The sequence below is a fragment of the Bubalus bubalis genome, chromosome 6, assembly GCF_019923935.1.
Source record: "Bubalus bubalis isolate 160015118507 breed Murrah chromosome 6, NDDB_SH_1, whole genome shotgun sequence".
NCBI classification, from domain to species: domain Eukaryota; kingdom Metazoa; phylum Chordata; class Mammalia; order Artiodactyla; family Bovidae; genus Bubalus; species Bubalus bubalis.
The window spans coordinates 21,120,106-21,134,854 of NC_059162.1; the positions used below are offsets into that span (position 1 = coordinate 21,120,106).

Here is a 14,749-nt window from a genome sequence, read left to right on the forward strand (position 1 = left end):
GAAATCCACTTTGGGTTTTGTGCCGGGGAGGACCCCCTAGGTCTCTATCACCAACCGCATATTCTGTTTAGGTTAACCAGAGTGTCCCATCCTGAGGTAAAATTTCTGCAAATAAGAGTGTTATTTTCCTTTTCTTTGCCTTCACCCTTTTCCCATAGCCCAGAGAGGGCAGACGATTGTCAAGCAGGGCAGGAGGCGGGGTTTCCTGGGTCCCTTATTTTTTTCACAGCGCTGATCACACTCCTAAGCGGCCACCACGTCTTACCTGTAACATATAAAGTGTGTCAGCGGTGGAGTGGGAATGGAGGCAGGAGAACTCTTTTTTAATTCTTCATATATTTCTGATTTGGAGAGGGATAAGTTATTCTCACAACAAGTGTATATTGTTAAATTTACAATGTGAGTAAAAATAACCATTTAAAGAAAACAGACAAACGAGCTATATTCACTTAAAGTGAAGTCAATGTGGTTCAGTCGTGTTCAACTCTTTGTGTCCCTACGGATCGAAGCCTTCCAGGCTCCACTGTCGAATGATTCTCCAGGTAAGAATTCTGGAGTGGGTGGCCATTCCCTTCTCCAGGGGATCTTCCAAAATCAGAGATTGAACCAGAGTGCCCTGCATTGTAGGCGGATTCTTACCGCCTGAACCGCCAGAGAAGCCCACTCTGGTGGAAACCGCCGGGTGGACGCAGGAAACCGAAGCACAACCTCGGCCCCAAAGGCCTTTGCCAAGGTGGGCAAACTCATTCGTTGGATGTAGGCGAGGAAACGGAAAGAGCCATTGTGGGAGCAACCCGGTGCTCAGCTGTCTTTGGATCTATTTCGGTTCAGGCCCGGAAGATTCGAGCCTGGATGGCGGTTTCAGTGGGGGCGCTGGCATCTGTGGCGGGTAGGGGCAAGGAAATGGCACCGTTTCTCTGGGGGACAGAGCGCTCACCCTGGGAATGCGTTAAGTAGGTTTACTCCACAGAGTCCAAAAAAAACCCGTACTGCTGTCTCTGTGGCGCAATCGGTTAGCGCGTTCGGCTGTTAACCGAAAGGGTGGTGGTTCGAGCCCACCCAGGGACGTGGGGGTGACATTTTAGGCAACACCAAAGAGACTCGCTTTTGCCAGGAGGACACAGGAGAAGTGATGCGCCCAACGGACTTTCAGAGAAACAAAACAGGAGTCAGGTGCAAAGGAACAGCGTGGAGGGCGCGTCCCGGGTGGATTGGAAGCGTCGGTCATTCCTGAGAGCCCCGAGCGCTGATCGCCGGCGCTGAGAGAAGGACCACCGAAGCGCGGGTCCGCAGCCCGGAAGGGGCGGCTTCTATACCGCTGGGTTTCGGGGTCACCTGGGCCTCGGGCGCACCCACCGTCCCCGCCTCCTGCGGCTTCCGGGAGCTGCGGAGGTGGCTGGGGCGAGCCCTGAACTCAGGGTGCGCAGCTGAGGATCTGAGGATTCTTCGTTGGGTGCGGGGCCCCAGAGGCAACCTGTGGAGGCCCGAGGGTCCTCACTTCAGGCGAGAGGAGGAACCCTAAAGCAGAGTCCTTGGGAGCCGCCGTCTCCGTGCGTGAGAGAGCTTGGGGCTTCAAGGTACTCTTTGAGTGTTAAGAGTTGGTGGTGTGATTAGTGGTGGCGGGACCTCGGAATTTCATGGATCCAATGTTCAGGAGAAGAGAGTGGCTTGTTTCTGTAGTGTAGTGGTTATCACGTTCGCCTCACACGCGAAAGGTCCCCGGTTCGATACCGGGCGGAAACACGCTTCCTTTTTCTTTTCCCCACCCAGAGGTCTGCCTTCTCATTGGCAAAACCAACAGGCGCGAAAGGCACGGGGTGAGGCAGGGGACACAGCTGCAGGAAGACTTGGTGACCACCTGGAAGTCTCTTTATTGAGTGCTAGCAGAGGCCCCGGAGCAGCGTCAGAGATCTGGAGGTGGATGGATCCGCTCATCACCCGCCACTCATCACCGAGCCTGACGACAAAGAAAACCGAGGTTCACAAGGAGAGCAAGACCTGGGCTCGGCAGCACGCAGCGCTACAGCTAGACCAGGAGGGACCCAGTCCGCTACTTTGTGTCCTTGCCCCAGAGCAAAAGCGACGCCCAGGAAAGGAGAGGTGAAGGGCGATGAGCAGCGGGGCAGGGCTGGGAGCCCTGCACAGCTGCACACAGCCCTGGGCCGCTGCGACATTGCCTTTCCCGCTTTCTGACTTTCTGAAGGGTCATCTTACACTCACCTTTCACCTGGAGAAGCTAAGTAAGCCATTTGTCTACAGCTCCCTGGTGGTCTAGTGGCTAGGATTCGGCGCTTTCACCGCCGCGGCCCGGGTTCGATTCCCGGTCAGGGAAATCTTTCTTTTCCCAGCGTCTGCACTCACACAAGTCTCTCTCTTCCTGCCCAGATCGGAACTGTATTTTGCTTAAAGGTCCAGGGCAGAACATTTCTGCACAGTTTCTAAATGCCGCTGAGTCCGGGCCTCAGGGTCCTGGACCTCAGGCTGGCTGTTGGAGCTGAGATGCCGTGAACAGCCTGGGCTGGCCAGCTCTGGCCTCCACTCTTTTCTCCTGGCGTGGTAAACCCAGAGTCTTACTTAACAGAGTTTTCATTCAAAGAGAACGTGGGGCTTCAGTTCCAAAAATTCATTAAAATCCAAAACCAAAAGCTTTTATAAGATACCAAAGTTTGCAAGAATACGAACATCCTAGATTCTGTACCTAAGTGCCCAGTTAACATCACACTCTTTCTTTATATAAGAGTCATGACATCACTTGATAGTAACGTACTGATATCTCAGGATTGTTCCTTTCCTTTGGCGTCCCTCTCAAAGCTAACTTCTGTGGAACCTGTCTTCCAAGGCCAGGGAACAGCTTTGCCTTCCGGAAGGGGGCCCTCTTGGCCCTTCAGGAACCTGGAATCTTTTCTCTTTAGGATGTAGAGAAGGTATATGTTAGTCGTGCAGTCCTTTTGGACTTTTGGCCACCCCTTGGACTGTAGCATTCCTCTGTCCATGGGATTACTCCAGGCAAGAATGCTGGAGTGGGTTGCCATTTCCTTCTCCAGGGGAATTTCCCAGCCCAGGTCTCCTGTATTGGAAGCAGATTCTTTACCTTCTGAGCCATCAGCGTAGTCCAAAACAAAGAAGACCGTAATGCATTGGCCAGGAATTGAACCCGGGTCTCCCGCGTGGGAGGTGAGAATTCTACCACTGAAACACCAATGCCACTATAGAGAGAATGTTTGTAAGGATAACCTAGATGGAGTTTTATTCAGGTCTTTCTCAAATGCAGGCCACTCATGTCCTGTGCTTGTAGGACGGTCTAGGCTTTCATCCTCCACCCTCGGCTGCACTGGCTGCCCTCTGCCCTCTGGCCTCTTGCGGGTTGCTTTGGCGGGCACTCAGGTGTACTTTGGATTTGTCTGAGTGGTGGAACCGCCTGGTGCTCGTGCTCACTGGCCCAATCTTGTCCAAAACTCTTTGCGACCCCTTGTCCACCAGGCTCCTCTGTCCCTGGGATTGCCACGCCCCTTTGCTAGAAACCCATCGAGGCAGTACAGCTGCCCCCTTGGCTCCTGCCTGGCTCTCCTTGCCCTGCAGGGAGCATAAAGTGTTCTGTCAGGACACAGAGGTGAAGAATCCTTCCCTGTGGTCGGAGGATGAGAGAACCAGATGGGAAATGCTACAAAGGGAGGGGAATATTCTCAAAAGCTTCCCAGAACTGCTGTGTGGGTGCTGTCGGTTGGGTGGCTGGCCTATGACAATAAGGCTTAGTCTTGTGTTCTGACCTTGACCCAGTCCCAGGTCCAGTCTGAATTCAAGCACAGAGGCACCCTGCTTTCCCACCCATATGTCATTCTGTCTCTCTCCAAGGGGAGTTCTGAACCACCTTTTCTTTCTCAGTGAATAGCAACCATGTGGATCTTTTATTTATTTTTTTTCCCCTTTGTTTCGCTGAAATGTAACTCAGGAATATAAAAAAGGTTTAGCTTTAGATAAATTAGTGCACTCCATGCTACAAACAAGAATAAAATTCAACTTGATAGTAAGGATGAATCTTGAATACTTTTAACACTCTAGAGAATTCTAATAATTGATGTGTAATTACATAGAAAATGTTTGTCCTGTCATGCTCCCAGAGATGACTCTTGGTATGCACCACACTACTTTAATAATTTTGGTCTAAAAACTACCTCATGATTACTTTCAGATTTATTATTATTTATAAAATTTAAAATTATGTGTCCCAGTAAATTAAATATACCATATAATATCTTTTAAATCAGGATTAAGTCTTTTGAGTCTCGAAATCATAGTGACTTAATTATTCCCTTTTCAATTTGGGGTCAATGTTTTTAGGTATCATCTAATATGTGATTCTAAGCAGCATTTAAAAGACACAACTCAGCTCAAATTGCAATTTTAAGATCTATCATTAACTTTAAGTTCTTTGACTGATATTAAATTGGTTGAATTAATGTATAATTTTGCCTGGAGAATTTCTAAACAAGGTAGAAATAATAATGCCCATATTTTTATAGGTTATATATGGAAGGGCTCTAGCTTAATAGTTTAAGAGAATGTGTGGGTACCTTTAGGAGATGTTCCTGAATGTAGCCATAACGTCACTTGAAGAAGAGTACAACACATGGACTCTCTAAGTTAAGTAAGGACGTGTTGCTTACCTGATGTACTCCTTTATTAGAAAAAAAAAAATCCTGATTCTTAGTTACCTGCCTTCTAGATCTCAAGTCACCCATTTTCCCATGTGCTAGGTAATTCTTTTTTTAGTCACTGTGGGGTCCTTAGGCGTTGGCAGGCAGATGAACCTGAGAAGAACATGACAGGTTGTTCTCCTGCTGTGATTCTTATTTGTCTTTGTGTGTCTTATTTTTGATGCCTCCTGGTGTGAATGCACCAAGGAGTGGGACCTTGACTTTACTCCTGATACAGCAGTTTTCCAGGAGAAGGGCCTGGTACCTGGTGAGCACCTAGTAAGTGCTTGCTGACTTAAGGACTCCTAATACACAGTTCCGGAAAACTGATGAAGAGGACAGAATGTGGGTAAGATCCACAGGGGCCTAGACTATAAGGGACAGAAGGGCACAAACTCCAAGAGGGAGAGAGAAGGGCAGAGACAAATGTCCTAGAACCTAGAGACATCCTCGACTGAGTACGGAAAATCTGAAGAGCTCTTCTTTCCTCATGAACTTCAACTGAGGAATCAGTGGAAGGTGAACCAGGAACTCTAAGGATCCAGGTTTGCACAAGATGTATTATCGGTGCAGGATTCTGTAGCTTGCAACAATTTGTCTCAAATGAGATAATTTTTGCAGATAGTAGCCACGTACTGTCCAGATATCATACAGAGACAGTCTCAGGCTTGCAAATACACCCACATAACTGGAGGGAGACCCCTCATTAGATTGTGTGCATCCAACCAGAGCCAAAATACAACTCATGAAGGGAAGAGGATAAATGTCTGGGACCAGTCGTTTGTTTTTTTTGTTTTTTGTTTTTTTTTTAAGCTCCTATAATCCATAAGCTGCTCTCCAAGAGGCTCTCCAGAGTCATTTTGGCTGGTCTTGTCTGGACTCAATGACTTGGTCACTACTGAAAACAGTTACAATTATTAGAATAATTTCCAATCAGCTTGGAAGTTTGGTTGCTGAATATGTGCAATCTCTGGAAATGTACACATTGTCTTTTCATTGTACCTCCTGCTAAGTTGAGTCAGTAGGGCACAAATTCCTTTGTTAGAGTAACAGACAGGTGTATTGACAATTTCTTGTGATGGCAAGGCCATGAAGAAAAAGACTCTTTCCTTCAGGGGGCAAAATACATTGGAATATAAGTTAGCACATCTATTTAGGGATAACTAAGATCATAAAGAGATGCCTTCAGTTTCTAGCAAAGGTGCAGTGACAGAAATCAGATTAACCCTCCTTCCTAAAGCTCACTCTCCCCCTTTGTCCCACTCCCAAAGGAACAAAAAGACAAAAACCATGAAATACTGATTTCTAAGACACTGGAAATCAGGCAGCAAAGGATAGCAAGCCTCGAGAGGTGACAAACAAGGTGAGTCTTGCCATGGGCCCAGCTTCCTGCTTTCAGTGAGTTCCCACGCTGGGCACCAAGAGGAGGATTTCAGGTAGTGTTGGTGGAGAGCAAGGCAGCTAGAGTTCACAGGACAAAGATCCAGCGATTCTTATTTGCAAAGCAGTTGTAGAGAGCAAAGGTATGGATATCAAGGCTGAAAGGGGAGTTGGGGAAATTGGGAAATTAGGGTTTACCTATATACACTATTGATGCTATGTATGACATCACACTTATGGCAGAAAGTGAAGAAGAACTAAAGAGCCTCTTGATAAAAGTGAACGACGAGAGTAAAAATGTTGTTTTAATGCTCAACATTCAGAAAACTAAGATCAGGGCATCCAGTCCCACTACTTCATGGCAAATAGATGGGGAAACAGTGGAAACCATGGCAGACTTTATTTTTCTGGGCTCCAAAATCACTGCAGATGGTGACTGCAGCCATGAAATTAAAAGACGCTTACCCCTTGGAAGGAAAGTTATGACCAACCTAGACAGCATATTAAAAAGTAGAGATATTACTTTGCCAACAAAAGTCCATCTAGTCAAGGCTATGGTTTTTCCAGTGGTCATGTATGGATGTGAGAGTTGGATATAAAGAAAGCTGAACACAAAGAATTGATGCTTTTAAACTGTGGTGTTGGAGAAGACTCTTGAGAGTCCCCTGGACTGCAAGGAGATCCAACCAGCCCATCCTAAAGGAGATCAGTCCTGGGTGTTCATTGGAAGGACTGATGTTGAAACTGAAACTCCAATACTTTGGCCACCTGATGCAAAGAGCTGACTCATTTGAAAAGACCCTGATGCTGGGAAAGATTGAGGGCGGGAGGTGAAGGGGACGACAGAGGATGAGATGGCTGGATTGCATCACTGACTCAATGGACATGGGTTTGGGTGGACTCCGGGAGGTGGTGATGGACAGGGAGGCCTGGCATGTTACAGTTCATGGGCCCGAAAAGAGTCAAACATGACTGAGCGACTGAACTGAGCTGAACTGGTACAATAAATAACAAATGAGAACCTATCGTATGGCATAGGGAATTACTGGATGCTCTGTGGTTACCGAAATGAGAAGAAATCCTAAAAAGAGGGGATACATGTATATGTATGGCCGATTCACTGTGCTATTAACACAACATCGTAATTAACACATCCTAAAACAGCTATACTCAAATAAAAGTTAATAATAAAAAAAAAAAGAAACATGAAGAAAGGTCCCATGATGAGAGAGAGAGAATGCTGGGATACGAAAGGGTCTCCCTCAAGTACTCAGCAGAGTAATGATTGGGGTATCCTTATGAAGAAAGTGCCTGAGGCCAAGGAAAGAACGTTTTAAAAAGATCCTGGAACAACTCCTGGCACTCACACAGGACAAGCAATTGTATGTGAGTGATCTCCCCACACAGACTGGACTACTTATAACTCCTGGGCCATTGGGAAGAACATTCAAAAAACTCCTGTGATGGACAGGGAGGCGTGGCTGTTAAAATGCTGCACTCAGTATGCCCGTAAACTTGGAAAACTCAGCAGCAGCCACAGGACTGGAAAAGGTCAGTTTTCATTCCAGTCCCAAAGAAAGGCAATGCCAAAGAATGTTCAAACTACTACACAATTGTGCTCATCTCTCATGTTAGCAAAGTAATGGTCAAAATTCTCACTGTGAGGCTTTCACAGTATGTAAACGGAGAATGTCCAGATGTGCAAGCTGGATTCAAAAAAGGCAGAGGAACCAAGGATCAAATTGCCGACATCCCTTGGTTCATAGTAAAAGCAAGAGGGTTCCAGAAAAATATCTCCTTCTGCTTTATTGACTTCTCCAAAGACTTTGACTGTGTGAATCACAACAAACTGTGGAAAATTCTTCAAGAGATGGGAACACCAGACCACCTTAGCTGCCTCCTGAGAAATCTGTATGCAGGTCAAGATGCAATAGTTAGAATCGGACATGAAACAACAGACTGGTTCCAAATTGGGAAAGGAGTATGTCAAGACTGTATGCTGTCACCCTGCTTATTTAACTTCTATGCAAAGTACATCATGTGAAATGCCAGCCTGGATGAAGCACAAGCTGGAATCAAAATTTCAGCAAGAAATATCAATAACCTCAAATATGCAGATGACACCACGTTTATGGCAGAAAGCCAAGAGGAAGTAAAGAGCCTCTTGATGAAACTGAAAGAGGAGAGTGAAAAAGCTGGCTTAATAGTCAACATTCAAAAAACTAAGATCATGACATTTGATCCCATCACTTCATGGTAAATAGATGGAGAAACTATGGAAACAGTGAGAGACTTTATTTTCTTGGGCTCCAAAATCACTATAGATGGGGACCACAGCCATGAAATTAATGCTTGCTCCTTGGAAGAAAAGCTATGACTAACCTAGACAGCATATTAAAAAGCAGAGATATTATTTTGCCAACACAGGTCCGTCTAATGAAAGCTATGGTTCTTCCAGTAGTCATGTATGGATGTGAGAGTTGGACTATAAAGGAAACTGAGTACCAAAGAATTGATGCTTTTAAACTGCTGCTGGAGAAGCCTCTTGAGAGCCCCTTGGACTGCAAGGAGATCCAACCAGTCCATCCTAAAGGAAATCAGTCCTGAATATTCATCAGAATGACTGATGCTGAAGTTGAAGCTCCAATATTTTGGCCACCTGATGGGAAGAGCTGACTCAGTATAAAAGTCCCTGATGCTGGGAAAGATCGAAGGCAAGAGGAGAAGTGGGTGGCTGAGGATGAGATGGTTGGATGGCATCACCGACTCAATGCACATGCATTTGAACAAACTCCAGGGTTTGGTGATAGACAGGGAAGCCTGGCATGTTGCCATCCTTGGATCCCTACTGAACTGAAGAAATTGGGGAACAGTTCCTTACCACCGGAAAGCTCCATAGGGCCTACAACCAGCCCATCTTTCTCTGCTCTGAGTCACCTTGTAGAACAAGCCAGTCAGTGAATCCAAGAGGGCACAGGACAAAGCTGACTGCAGGATACTTTTACCTCCTGATATCCCCTCACCTTTTCATCTGGGCCCTACATCGTCTCTACCTGTGACACCCATATCTCTCTGAAAACCAAGAAGTTCATCCCTTGTGAAGACACTTCGCTTTCCCTCACCCCAGCACACCTGCGGGACAATCTGATTTGAGTCAGAGAACAAAAGGGAACGACTTCAACTCTACAGCCGAAGACACAATGATGAAGAGGGTCAGGCTCTGTGGATTGAGCTGATCCAGGAGGAAAAGCAGCCGGCCGTCGAGCCGCTATCAGGGGAGGCCCCGAAATCAGGTCAAGATCAGGGAGTAGATGGACCCGCCCATCACCAGCTGAGAACCAAGTAGCCCCTGCTTCACAAGGAAACAGGTTCAGAAAGAGAGCTTGACCTCTCACCACACCTGGATTCCAGGTCTTCCCACACGACCCGCGGAGCCTCCCTTGTCCAGTTCTTGGATGAGGCTGAACCTCTGATCCAGGGGTTGGGCGGCCGTCGTTGTGTTTTGTCACATCTTCGGGGTCAGGGAATGGATCCGTCCCCTCGGCGCGATCCACTCGCCGGCTCTGAAGCCCTGTGCCTACCATTTCTGCTGCAGAGAGCCGTGTGTTTGTGGTCTCTCGGGCGTCCGCTGTGCGTCCACCCTGACGGGGAGAGGACCACCTCACCCTCGTCCTGTCCCGGTGGGACGTCAGCGTCCCGTCCCAGTGGGACGTCAGCATGCCGGACGCGACAGAAAACGATGAATCCGCTCCTCTGTCTGGACGTGGGAGGTGAAAACTAGGACCTGCAGGGGAAGAAAGCAAGGCAAAATCTCAAGAAACGCTCTGATCTAAAGCTATTTTCAAGTCTGCCTCCTTGGGAACTCAGGCCTCTAGCGAGATTGAGGGTGCTGGCGCGCGGTCGCACTCTCGACCGCACTCGGAGTCCACGCGGAACCAGGAGGAGCCCTGCGGCCTGGGAGCCGGTGCGCATGCGTCCCGCGCCTGCCTCTGGGTCTGAGCCTCTGAACCTCAGACGCGAAAGCAACGCCGCACTGAGAAAAGGAGGAAAGCCGCTGCTGGAGAAAAGGGCACATGCATTCCCCCAAATGAGAAGCTCTACTGCTAAAGGAAACCAGAGACAAGCAGACACACAGACAACATCGCATTAAAAACTTTCAGCGAAAAGAAACTGCCTGCTGTGAGGTAAATACGAAAACCCTTCAAGACACCTGCTTTCTGAAAAACAAAAACAAAAACCTTTACCTCTCTATTAAATTCGCGTTCCACGACCTGTTGAACTGCAAAATTATGAAAGAAAAAGAAGAGGCGTTTCAGACATTGTAAAATGTAAAACAAAGCTGTCCTTCAAGAAGAATCTCAAGTTTGGAATCAAGACTATCAGATCAGTGTGGACCGCGCCTGGCTCCTAGGCGGCTTTATGCTGGGCCTGGTAGGCAAAGGAATTCAACAAATGACCTGGTTCCTGCTAAATGTGAAAGCGTGATGCAAGTCTGGACTGAAACTAGAGGACTAGAATCAGCCACAGACGCAGGAATCTGAGGAACCCCCGGTGCCAGGCGGCGCTGGAGAAGCGCTGCTGTGAAAGGCCTGCGAGAGAGGAGCGCACAGGTCAGGCGGGGCAGAAGGGAGGGCGGGTCCTTTGTTTCCCCAGTGGGATTTGAAGCATCGAGCCTGGTCCCCGCTGGCGCCATGAAAAGGGACTCTAAGGCACTGGATATGCCTCTGGAAGGGCTGTGTCCATCTTGACAGACGTGGGGCCACCTGGGGCTCAGACGCACCTTACTCCCCCCGCTCCTGAGGCTTCTGAGAACTGGGGAGTCAGGGGGGGCGACCTCTGTGCTTGGGCGCAAAGCTGGCACACAGGGACCTTGCCCCGGAAGAGGCAAGGAACCCTAAATCAGGCCCTCTCAGGAAATGCAGATCCTTACTTGACGGATTGCCTGTGTTTCCAGAGTCCTCTTCCTTTGAAAATTTGAAGGTCAGGTGTGTTCAAACATGTAATTCTTGGATATGTCACTAGACCCAACTGGCCATGTGGTTTCCGTAGTGTAGTGGTTATCACGTTCGCCTAACACACGAAAGGCCCCTGGTTCGAAACCGGGTGGAAACAACTCCACTTTCCCCCCAAACTTTTAGATTCATAATTTAAACACAAAAGAGAGGTCTGCCGCCTGGAGTGAGGCTTGGAGCTTCAGCTTCCCCATCAGTCCTCCCAAAGAATATTCAGGATTGATTTCCTTTAGGACTGACTGGTTTCATCTCTCCTTAACCTGCATGCAGGTTTTCCAGGAGTCAGGTAAGGTGGTCTGCTATTCCCATCTCTTGAATTTTCCATATTTTCTTGTGATCCACACAGTCAAAGGTTTTAGTGGAGTAAATGAAGCAGAACTAGATGTCTTTCTGGAATTCTCTTGCTTTTTCTATGATACAATGGAGGAAAAATGGAGGGAAAAGGAGGAAAAGGATAGAACCAAATTAATTGGAAAACTATATGGAAAAGGTTAAATAGAGACTACTACAAACAATGGAGGAAATTTCATTGGTAAAACGCATTTACAGGGTGATGATGATGATCCTACTCTTTCATGCATTCTAGGATTCCCAGTCAACCTGCTTTCCTCCAGAGATCCTCTCTGAGGATCACAGACTACCTGGACGTACGTGCTTGTGTGTGTGTGTGTGTGTGTACGTGTACAAGACACAGAGGAGTAGGGTAGTAGTGGAGCATGGGAGAGGATGCATAGACTAGAAACAATCATACATCATTAACATTCTAAAAGAGTGAGACACGTCCCTGGGTGGGCTCAAACCACGAGCTTTTCGGTTAACAGACGGAACGCCCTAACCGATTGTGCCAAAGTCGGGAGGAGAGTTTCATCCTCACTCCCACAGAAAGCAAGCATACTTACGGTACTGGGAGGAGCCACCTGTGTTTCGCAGAATAGCGTTTCCACTTCGGAGCCTCGGACAACCTGAGAGATGGAGTCCACTCAGCCTGTTCGTTCCCATCGGGGAGCCGGGAGGTTCCGAGGGCAGAAGGTCTCCTGAGCGTCCTCGCCGCTGCAGATGTCAGCGCCCAAGAGAAGCCCCGAGCTTGAGCCGAGGGGCCCCAGAAAGAAGCTGATGGCTCCTGGTTTGCTCCGCCTTCGTCCGACCATTTGCGCTTCTGGACATCGGTTTAGTAGATGGGGTGCGTGTGGCTGCAGCTGGAAAGAGATCAGTTTATTGTGATCCACTCAATGTAAGGCTTTAGCTGTCTTTTGAAGACGGGAAAGGAAAGGTGTGAAGAGGGCGAATAGATCCGAGGAAGGCCAAGGGCAGGAGAGAACAGAGAATGAGCCAGAAGGAGAAAGGGACTGCAAGAGAGAGGAGCGGGCTGGTATCCTGGCCGGGGCAGTCGCTGGATGGGAGATCACAGCGCCTGACTCTGGCGCAGCTCCCACGCTTTACTGAGGTGTCCGGGAATCCGGTTCACCCCCAATCGCAAAGCTGCTGGCCTTACATTTGTTCTGGCAGTTTCCTTTGCTGGTTCCATGAGGAGGGGCAAGGTGGGTTGTGTGGGTTTGCAGTTGAATGCAAGACCTATGGGCTACCTTGGAGATGACTAGTGGGCAAGGAAACACACAAATTCACTTTCCCGTTTGCAGGCTGGTCTTCAGGGTCTGGGTGGGAAACTGAAAAATCTGAGTGCTGGTATGGTATCAGTATTGATTTTGAGATAAGGAGATCAATAGCCAAGCAGTCAGTGAAAGTGGTTGTGTTGGTGGGAGAGTGGGAATGGGAACCTGACAGGGGCCAGTGGACTACTCTTCCCAGGCATGTATAACTTGATACCGTGTGTGTGTGTGTGCTGTATATACACAGATATACACAGAGTAAGGTCCATTGCTTGTATTTTAACTTTAAACTTTTATGTAGTCATATATATATATATATATATATATATATGCTATGTAAAAGTCTGGGTCTTGTGTCATGTATTGGAATGTTTTCCACTGTAAAACTTTAATTTTTTTTTAATTGGGGGATTTTTGAAGCAAAGAATTGGACTACTGTTCCCCTTTTGATGAGCTGATCAGATGAACTAGTAAACTGGCAGGTCCCACAAGCCCAGGAGGTTAAAGCTGGTCAGACAGGATTCCTTCACTCTCTTGAAAGTTCCACTGCCACTGAAAGGTATCACTAACTTAAGAGAAAACCACACCCAGACTTTATGCAGTGCAGTGCCAAAATGCAAGACCTTACACTCAATGGTGACATGCAAAGTGCCATGTGCTGAGGCACTGTCTACAAGTTTTACATGGGTGTACTCACTTTATCCTTTCAACAGGCTTCTATCATATCATCATCCTCATTTCACATATGAGAAATCTGAGACATGGAAGGTTAAATAACTTGTCTAGTCACTCAATCAGTGAGTGGGATCTGAAAGCAGCAATTTGAACTGGAGCCTGCCTGGCTCCACAGGATATGTGCTAGTCAAAGAGGAACACATATGGTAAAAATGTTTGGCAAGAGATTTAAGCCCGAATGTTTCTTTGACAAAACACCAAGGAGGAGTCATATAAGATGAATAAAACTGCAGTATCCTCATGACCCACTTGCCTCCCAAACACCTTTCTTATTCCAAGAGCTGCTCCCCTTGAATCCCCAACTTACACACACTTCTGCAAGAACTAGGTTTTCCCTCCCTTTTATCCTTTCCTCTCACATTTCCAATACCTCTTCCATAGCTCTTCTGTTCTTTCACTTCCAGGTCATTCATTTTCTTTAATTTAAAAATGTTAAATATATCTAAAGAAGAGAATAAGCAGTCATCCATAGTCCCACCTCCTAGAATGGACTGCTGTTAACATCTTTGCACATTTTCCTTCAAACCTATTTTTACATTATTCTAAGTAGCAAAAGTGCATGGGTTCATGCTAAATCATTTCAGTCCTGTCCGACTCTTTGGGACCCATGGACTGTAGCCCACCAGGATCCTCTGACCATGAGAGGATTCCAGGTAAGAATATGGAGTGGGTGGCCATATCCTCCTCCAGGGAATCTTCCTGAACCAGGGATAGACCCCACATCTCTTGTGTTTCTTGCATTGGCAGGTGGGTTCTTTACCGTTAGTATCACTTGGGAAGCCCCTAAACTCTATGTGTTATTTTTAAAAATTGAAATGATGCAGAACATACAAATATGTAAAATTTTGAAACATCTTAAATTCAAAAGTAACTTCTGTTAATGTAAGTAAATGATAATGGAGTCTTTTAGGTATATATATATATATATACTTTTATATGATTGAGCTCTTATAGAATCTATTCCAACTTTAAAGTGTTTCAATATACTAGTGTATAAATTTAATGAAAAAACACAAAAATGAAGAAACTGTTGAACTTTCAATCAAATTGTTTACTTTAAGAGACTTACATTTCTAAAGGAACCCTCTAATGCTAATAATAATAATGAGTGTCATTGAGTTATTAAAATTTGGAATGATTCTCGTTACTTTAAAAAATCAAATTTCTTAAGAATTAATTTTAAAATAATACAATCTATCCATTTCAAGTTTGATGACTTTTGACAACTGAACATACCCATGGAACCACTACCCAGTTCAGGAACATCTCCAGTACTCCAAAATATCCTCTTAAGCCCCTTTGCCATCAATCCCCCTGCCAC

The 14,749-nt window shown here is 46.7% G+C and overlaps 4 non-coding genes across 4 annotated transcripts; all 4 read left to right on the top strand.

The window, feature by feature from the left end:
• The first annotated feature begins 994 nt into the window (after positions 1 to 994).
• TRNAN-GUU lies at positions 995 to 1,068 on the top strand. The gene has a single exon. It is a non-coding gene; the product is annotated as a tRNA-Asn (tRNA).
• Positions 1,069 to 1,670: 602 nt separating this feature from the next.
• TRNAV-CAC lies at positions 1,671 to 1,743 on the top strand. The gene has a single exon. It is a non-coding gene; the product is annotated as a tRNA-Val (tRNA).
• Positions 1,744 to 2,260: 517 nt separating this feature from the next.
• Positions 2,261 to 2,332, top strand: TRNAE-UUC. Its single transcript has one exon. It is a non-coding gene; the product is annotated as a tRNA-Glu (tRNA).
• An 8,781-nt stretch (positions 2,333 to 11,113) lies between these two features.
• Positions 11,114 to 11,186, top strand: TRNAV-AAC. Its single transcript has one exon. It is a non-coding gene; the product is annotated as a tRNA-Val (tRNA).
• The last annotated feature ends 3,563 nt before the right edge of the window (positions 11,187 to 14,749 follow it).